Genomic DNA, 8,647 nt, shown 5'->3' on the forward strand with positions numbered 1-8,647 from the left:
AAGATCCTACTGAATTAGGGCGGATCAGGTTTTAGGGAGTATCCTCTCCTTGGGTTTAGGGCGGTTCCAGGTTTAAGGTGTACCCTGGGGGGGGGGGGAATAGGGCGTATCCTGCTGCCTCAGGCACACCCAATCCTTGAGTTCCCCTTGAGTTCTCGTGGGATTAAGAAAGTATTTGGGATAAAAAGCCTGGTGGAGTACATGAATTTTGCAGGCAGAACTTGGATTTCCCCAGAACGTGTTTGTAGAGGGCCGGTATGAGTTTGGGAATAAAGAGTTGCTGTTTGAATCTACAAAGCTGTGAGTGGCTGGTGATTCTGTGCCCAGCCAGACTTCGGCACTGAAAGCCTTGAACTAAAGTTCCTCATACCTTCACTCTGAAAACCAGTATTTCTTCTAGACCCGTCACTTCTAAGCCAGTTGTCCCTCTCAGGTGTGTCACTCCCAAATTTCTGGGAAATCAACACGTCTTCTGTCATAATATTCAAGTTGCTATAAATTCACTCAGTTATGAAAATTACCTTGTTCACTGTTAATTAGCCTACATAATAAATAGATTAAGCAAAGAGATATATGATCTTCTAAGAAAACTTTAGCATAGGATATTTTGCATAATTATCTATTGATCAGATCATGGGGACCATGTCAGCCTAAGGATCTTGAGAATTGCCATAAACCATCTTGTGATCATCAGGTTGTCAACTCTACATGCCTTCTCATGTCCACCCCTTATAGTTTCCTCTATAAGAGCCTGGGGGTGCTGGGGCTGGGGCTCAGCAGTAGCACACTTGCCTGGCATGTGTGAGGCACTGGGTTTGATTCTCAGCACTGCATACAAATAAATAAAATAAAATAAAATAAAGGTCCATTGATAACTAAAAACAAATTTATAAAGAAAAGAAGAGCCTGAGAATCCCAAAAGTAACTACCATCCTAGAAATTGACATCTATTGACTGTCTCTGCTTTTCTAAATAAATACAGGTGATTCTGTCCAGGTCTTTCTTTGTTCTCTGAAGTGGATCGTCTGTACATATACACTGTGTTTTTGTTTTTGTTTTTGTTTTTGTTTTTTTAAAGAGAGAGTGAGAGAGAAGAGAGAGAGAGAGAGAGAGAGAGAGAATTTTTAATATTTATTTTTTAGTTCTCGGCGGACACAACATCTTTGTTGGTATGTGGTGCTGAGGATCGAACCTGGGCCGCGTGCATGCCAGGCGAGTGCGCTACCGCTTGAGCCACATCCCCAGCCCTACACTGTGTTTTTATATTTCTTGATAACTGCTCTGACACATGCCTGTAATCCCAGCAGCTCGGGAGGCTGAGACAGGAGGATCACAAGTTCAAAACCAGCTTCAGCAACAGTGAGGTGCTAAACAAATGCAGTGAGACCTGTCTCTAAATAAAATCCAAAATAGGCCTGGGGATGCGGCTCAGTGGTCGAGTGCCCAGTACCAAGGGAAAAAGAAGCCATATTTGAGAGAAAAGACTTGGTAGGAAGGAATCAGGTTTATTTAAGGGCTGGCATCATGGAAAATAGAGGTGATATTTGAAGCTCCCTCTTGGGGGGCTCAGGGTACAAAGAACTTTATAGGGAAGGAAAGAAGGGGCAGAGCATGGAGACTATGTGTTGAGTGTTATTTTCATTACCCAGGGGTGTATCTTCTTTCTCTTCTCTGGCTGGAACATCACAATAGACCACAACCTTCTGCAGCAAGTTCCTGTATTTTCCTCCTAAATTCTTTATTAGTGCATTACAGTTATACATAATACTGGTGTTCATTTTGGCATAATCATACAAGCATAGAATATAATTTACTCTAATTCAATCCTCAGTACTTCCCCTTTCCTTCCCCCCTGTATTTTCTTAAAATAGACATGTCACTTTTTTGCACAGCAAATTACATGCTTTGTATTACGACCAATGATTAAGGAGGGCATTAAAAATGTTCTGGGTTTCCAGTGTCATAAAAACCTAATAAAAACTCTGGACACCTTGATGAACGTCCTGATTAGTGAAAGCTGAGAGCTGGACCTCATACGGAGCAAATGCTCTAGCACCAAGCTCTTTCTTCAGCCCAGCTACAGGTGTGGCTGCTCAGGCCTATAATCCCAGCTGCTCTGAAGGTTGAGGCAGGAGGATCTCGAATTCAAAGCCAGCCTCAGCAATTTAACAAGGCCCTAAGCAACTCAGTGATATTCTGTCTCTAAATAAAATATAAAAAAGGAAAATATAAAAAAGGGCTGGGGATGTGGCTCAGTAGTTGTGTGCCCCTGGGTTCAATCCCTGGTACAAAAACAGAAACAAAAACAAAAAACGTTCTGGGTTCTATAAATCTAAAGAACTCCATAGGTGGGACTTCTCTTTAGAACTTAGAATGGGGTATAAGGGAGGGGACTCTTCCAAGGACAATTTCCCAAAGGTGGCATCCTGTTAAAAAAAAAGACAAACATCATAAACCCAGGGAATTAACCATTTGCATTTAACATTATGATGTTCTTGATGGGTTGTCTACTATGTACGTGACCTTCCTGTCAGATCCACTTCAGTATCCACGAGGTCCTTTCTTTTACATCCTGTACCTTGGTCACTTTGGAAGGGAACATAGAGGAATATACCCCTGTGTTGGCTAAGAAGCTTTCTTAGCCTCCTTCCTATCTTTAGCAAGTTGGGAAATAGAGATTATTCGACCTCCTTAGTCTCTTTTAGCCCATAAGGGAGGCGACTCTTTGCCAAAATAAGTCTCTCAAAACTTAGTATTTTCTATGTATTTGATTTCAGACAACTTCCTGGACCAAATGCCATGCCTATGATTTTTTTTGTATGTGCTTTTCTCTCTAAACTTACTATTAGATAAGATACCTAACAATCGGCCTATCAGTGTCCTGTGAGAACAGAGTTGTTCATTCCAGGAATGCTTTTGTCCAGTTGAATAGATCCATTGGCATCACCCTCCAAAATCCTTTCAAAGCCTTCTTAAAAGGTGTGTGTTACCCACACCTCCCATGTCTTTCATCTTTGTTCTAAAGCCTGTTGGCTGACTACTGAAGCCGCCACAACCCGGTCAATGTAGGTACACTTCCTTTGCATTGTGATTCTAACAACTCTTACAATAAGAGAAGAATTCCATGTGTCACCCTTTTAAACTGAGTTTAGCCAGATTAGTCCACAGGAACTAAGTGATTGATGCAGAGACTGGAAAAGGGTTTGGCAGGGGCTGGATGTGTAACTTAATGGTAGAGCGCTTGCCTAGAATGTGCAAGGCCCTGAGTTAGAATCCCAGCACTGAGGGGGAGGTTGCGGGAAGGGCTTGTCCTTTCTTGTTGATCCTATGCCACTTGTGAGGATGCTGCTAGAAGAGGAGACCCCATGAAGCAGAAATCAGCAGTCCAAGCTGTAATTTTATTTTCTTTCTTTTTTTGGTACCAGGGATTGAACTCAGGGGTCACTGAGCCACATCTTCGGCCCGATTTTGTATTTTATTAAAAGACAGGGTTTCACTGAATTGTTTAGTGTTTTCCTGTTGCTGAGGCTGGCTTTGAACTTGCGATTCTCCTTCCTCAGTCTCCTGAGCCGCTGGGATTACAGGTGAGCGTCACCGCGCCCGGCCCAGCTGCAGTTTTCTTATACCATTTGTTACTGGAGTCCAAGGCCAGAGACCCTACTCTGAGAATCTCAACAAATGAGGTCCAGCCACTCACCCTAAAAGCCAAATGGGAAGCCAGGCACGGTGGTGCTTGCCTGTAATCCCAGCCGCTCAGGAGCCTTGAGGCAGGGGGATCACAAGTTCAAAGTCAGCCTCAGCAAAAAAGCGAGGCGCTAAGCAACTCAGTGAGACTCTTTTCTAATAAAATACAAAAGAGGGCTGGGGATGTGGCTCAGTGGTCGAGTGCTCCTGAGTTCAATCCCTGGTACCAAAAAAAAAAAAAAAAGCCAAATGGGAAAAGTAAGATCCTGTCTCTAAATAAAATATGAAAAAGGGGGTGCTGGGAATGTGGCTCAGGCGGTAGCGCGCTCGTCTGGCATGTGTATGGCCCGGGTTCAATCCTCAGCACCACATACCAGCAAAGATGTTGTGTCCGCTGAGAAGTAAAAAATAAATATTAAAAATTCTCTCTCTCTCTCTCTCTCTCTCTCTCTCTCTCTCTCTCTCTCTCTCTCTCCCCTCTCTCACTCTCTCTTTAAAAAAAATATGAAAAAGGGTTGGGGAGGTGGGTGAGAAGAAGCAGAAAAGGAACTTTACTGATGTGAACTTTAGGTTTATGGGGGAATTACTGGGATGGGGGCAAGAAATAGGCATAATTAAGCAGTCTTGGTCAAACTGTGGTCTGGTTGATCATTATCTCAGTTTGGGTCCTACAATCTTATTGCTATCAAGGAAATTGCCACTGCTCAGGATGCAATCAATCTCCATCTGCTGCTCAGGATGTTTACCTATCAGTTTGTAATCCTAGAAGGGGAGCAATTCAGTTCCAGTGAGATGATTCCTCACTATAGGGATATAGTGAGGAAGTCTGCAAGGCCCTGTTGTTCCTGGAATCCAAGGTGACTGTAGGTTTAGGGCCATGACTGGAGATTTCTAGGTGCTACTCTAGGGAGTCTGGGGCAGGATATCGCAGAAGTTGGCAGCAGAATGTCTCTATAAATCTTGAAAACACCTTGAGTTACCTATCAGGGCATCCTCAATCTTGAAGGGGGATGAGATGGTTTAGGTAAATTTACAGCTAATAATAAAAAAAAAAATTTACAGCTAATAAACCTTATATTACCATTACCAAGTGTTGACCCCAAAGCCTGGGTCCCTTTTCCCCTCTCTGAATTATGGAACTCAAAATAGGACTGAGCACCACTAGAGAAGTGAAAGGGACTTTCCTGGGTGGGGTGATGAGCACTGGTAACCTCAGAAACTTGGGAGGCTAAAGGCAGGAGGATTGCAAATTCAAGGCCAGCCTCAGCAACTTGGTGAGCTTGTGTGTCAAAAAAAAAGAAGAAGGAAAGGAAGGAAGGAAGGAAGGAAGGAAGGAAGGAAGGAAGGAAGGAAGGAAGGAAGAAAAAGACTGTAGATGTAGATAGTAGTGGAGCCCCTGGGATCAGTCCATCCCTATACCAAAAAAGTGAGGCAGGGGTGGGGGTGGGGGTGGCTTTTATTCTTGACCATGAGTAGGAGAAATGGGAGATGAACTTGCAAATAAACTTCCTGTCCCTTGGGGGTTGGGAGGTTATGAGTGGTGTAAAAGAAATGTGGGGAAATTATGGGCTAATAATGGGGAGGAACATTCATATCTTTTCCCAGGAATGGGCAGACATTTTCTGAGAATTTTTGTGCCACCTCTTTTTATTCCTTTTATGGCTCTTTCTGTTAGGTCAGTTTGAGGTGCTAAGGGAACAGAGCACCAGGCAACCTGCAAGAACAACCAATCAGGTGCCAACAGACCAGCAGTGATGGTGCCTCATATCCACCTGTCAATCAGCAGGGTCTCCTGACCAATCCTGGGAGGACCTGGATCTCAGAGAGATCCCACAACCAACCCCAGGAGGACAAGGGACTCTAAAAACCTCCCTTTCCTATCCCAAACCCTCCCTTTCTGCCCTAAGCCCAATAAAATTCCAACTGGCTGAGCAGGGGTGTGATTCCCCTGGGCCTGCTCTGTTGGACTGGAGGGTCTTACTGGGGAGTGAATCTCAATAAAGCCTTGTTCAGCTGCTTTTAACCTGCCTCCTTTTGATCACCGGTGCCTGACCTTACACTTTCCAGTCATCTTTGTGGCCACTTCCAACGGGCAGGGTGATGGCGTGTTCTCATTCAGCACACAGAGGGGATTATCATGAAGACAGAGGTGATCTGACAGTCCCTCTGGCAACCATCTCAGAATCAGTTTGGGCTAGCTCACCTAAGGAGGAAGTTCTGGCCTCCAGGGACCTTGTCCTGAAAGACAGACAAGGTTAGGGAGGGGTTGAAGTTCAGCTAGGGCAGTAGGAAGTTCAAGGTTAGGTTGGGGTACTAGCACCAGTATTTAGATAAACACTCAAGGAGTAATTAACATGTGTACATGCAGAGTTGAGCAGGAATCTGAACTAAATTTCCTTGATAGTAATAAATGAGATAGATACAAAATGAAGGCAGAGATGCCAAGCTTTTTATCCTGCTTTCTGTCACCCATTTGGCATCTGCAGGCTCAGTGAACAGTCAGTGCTTAAAGCAGCCTCTGATTCTCTATCATGTGCTCAGCCTGCCAATCATCAGATCATTCAGACTTAACCCACCCCAGTTGAGCTAGTACAGGCCAGAAGACTATCCACTCAATCCACAGAATCATAAGAAATATGTTTGCTGTAAACCTTTAATTTTGGGGTAGTTTGTTATGAAGCAAAAGCTAACAGATACAGGTTTGGGTAATATGGTTTGGATATGGTTTAAGTGTGTCCTCCAAGAGGTTATATATGATATCTTGGTCCTCAATGTGACAATGTTGGAAGGTGGGATCTTTAAGCAATGGTATCTAGTAGGAGGTGTATAGGTAAACTGGGGGACATGCCCTTGAAAGGGATTGTAGGATACCTATCTCTCTCTGGCCTCTTGGGTTTTTGTTTGTTTGTTTTTTGTGGTACTTGGGATTAAACCCAGGGCCTTACACTTTCTAGGCAATGCACTCTACCACTGAGCTATATCCCCAAGACTTGATATCTTGTTCCTACATATACTCCCACCATTAGGTCCTCAGCAGAAGCTAAACAATGGGGCTGCTTGATCTTGGATTTCGAACCTCCAGAACTGTGAGCTAAATAAACTAGTTTTCTTTATAAAGTTAACCTGTATCAAATATTTCATTATAGTAACTGAAAATGAACTAATACATTGAGTTTTGTTTTTTTTTTTTTTTGAGGTGGGGATCCTGGGGATTAAATTCAGGCACATTCAACCAATGAGCTACATTCCCAGCCCTATTTTGTACTTTTATTTAAAGATAGATCTCACTGAGTTGCTTAATGCCTCATTATTGCTGAGGCTGGCTTTGAACTCATGATCCTCCTGCCTCAGCCTCCTGAGCCACTGGGATTTCGGTGCGCCACCACATCTGGCTATATTGAGTCTTAATGGCAACATCAATGCTGACCCCACATTAGAATGGTTTCTAAGGCAACCTGTTCTGCTGCCATTCTCTGGTCACGGGCTCATTTTGGGTGATGGACCCCACACCCTGCTCAGGCATGGGCTGCAATTCATCTTTGCATGAGGTTTGTATGTGTACACATGCCTATTTGTGGGAGGACGTGACTATGTTTGGCTGGGTTTCTTTTGACAGCTGGATGTGAGAGATTAATTTCTGTTTTATTTAGGAGAGGAGAAGGTCTGTTCTTGGTTCATGAAAGACTGCTCTGCGATCACTGCCAGTTCAGCAAGGGCGACTTTCTGCCTGGGACTTGCTCCACCTCCCTTTCCTGGTTAGGTGCTTTCTGTGCAATTGACCGGAACCCCTGCTCCAAACTCATGACCTCCTAGGCCCTGGTCTCCACATAGGGAATGTTTTTGTCGCAGGCCTGTTCCCTCTTTGTGGCTATTTATTTTTGAAGTCAATCTTGTTTTCCATCACAAAAAATGGGATATTTTCTGGATCCGAGGGATTGGCCTAGATGAGACACTCATTTTTTTTCAATCATGGAAGATTTTGAACGTGCTGGGGGCAGTCACATAAAATATCAGAATGCAGCTGTCTGTGCTCCTCCAAGAGACTGGCACAATTCCTGACTGTCTGTGTCCTGGATCTGCATGGTGCCTGGTCTGCCATTCATTATCTCCTCGGTTAGAATCTCTGCTCGTATTTTGTCTTTGTACTGGTTACAATTTTTTTTTTTCCGTCACTGGGGATTGAACCCATAGCACTGTACCACTGAGCCACATCCCAGTACTTACTTTTATTTTTTATTGAGAAAGCATCTCCCTAAGGTTGGTCTTGAACTTGTGATCATCCTGCCTCAGCCTCCCAAGTTGCTAGGATGACACGCATGTGCCACTGTGCCCAGCCTGGTCACTCAATTTCTTATTCACATTCTGCCTCAAGAGGGATTATTTACTGATGCCCGAATCTCCCAGGATGACCTTTGGCAACACTTCCTTCCTTGAGGTCATCCTTCAAGTGTGGCTGTTGAGCTGGGGGCTCAAGTTTGGGTGTGATGGGAGGCTTCCTGCTGAGAAGGAGTTCCAGTGGAGGACAAGGGCAGAGAAGTCCAAGTTCCTGCTCCAGGAGAAACCCTCTGCACTCTCTCAGCCTCCAACGCTGCTCCTGCCATCTTGGTCTTTATCACAATTCTCTTATGAGCTTATCTGTTTCTTGAGTTATTCCATCAAATGTCCCTAATCAGTCATTTTACCACTCATCCTTGAAACTCCCTCATGCTACAATGTGAGGAATGTTTTTGCTCTTCCAGTAACAAGAGCCAGCAACTTTACCAAATGTTTGGCTAGGGAGCTGTTATACCAAGTGGGGTTTTTTTGGCCATAAAAGAGCTTGCCATTTTCCCAACATGGTTTCCTTGCTGCCCATAGCTTGTTCACAAGGACAATACACTGATTGCCTTTGGTTCTGTGGTTCTGTGTTGCAGTCTCCAACACAGATGGAGGAGGAAGCAGGGAGCCTCTCTCAGACTAGAAT

At 44.2% G+C, this 8,647-nt stretch overlaps 1 pseudogene; it reads right to left on the bottom strand.

Annotated features, from left to right (window-relative positions):
• Positions 1–7,191: 7,191 nt before the first annotated feature.
• LOC110597788 (ras-related protein Rab-7a-like) lies at positions 7,192–8,124 on the bottom strand (annotated as a pseudogene).
• Between the last annotated feature and the right edge of the window lie 523 nt (positions 8,125–8,647).

Source organism: Ictidomys tridecemlineatus, chromosome 3 (genome assembly GCF_052094955.1).
Source record: "Ictidomys tridecemlineatus isolate mIctTri1 chromosome 3, mIctTri1.hap1, whole genome shotgun sequence".
NCBI classification, from domain to species: Eukaryota; Metazoa; Chordata; class Mammalia; order Rodentia; family Sciuridae; genus Ictidomys; species Ictidomys tridecemlineatus.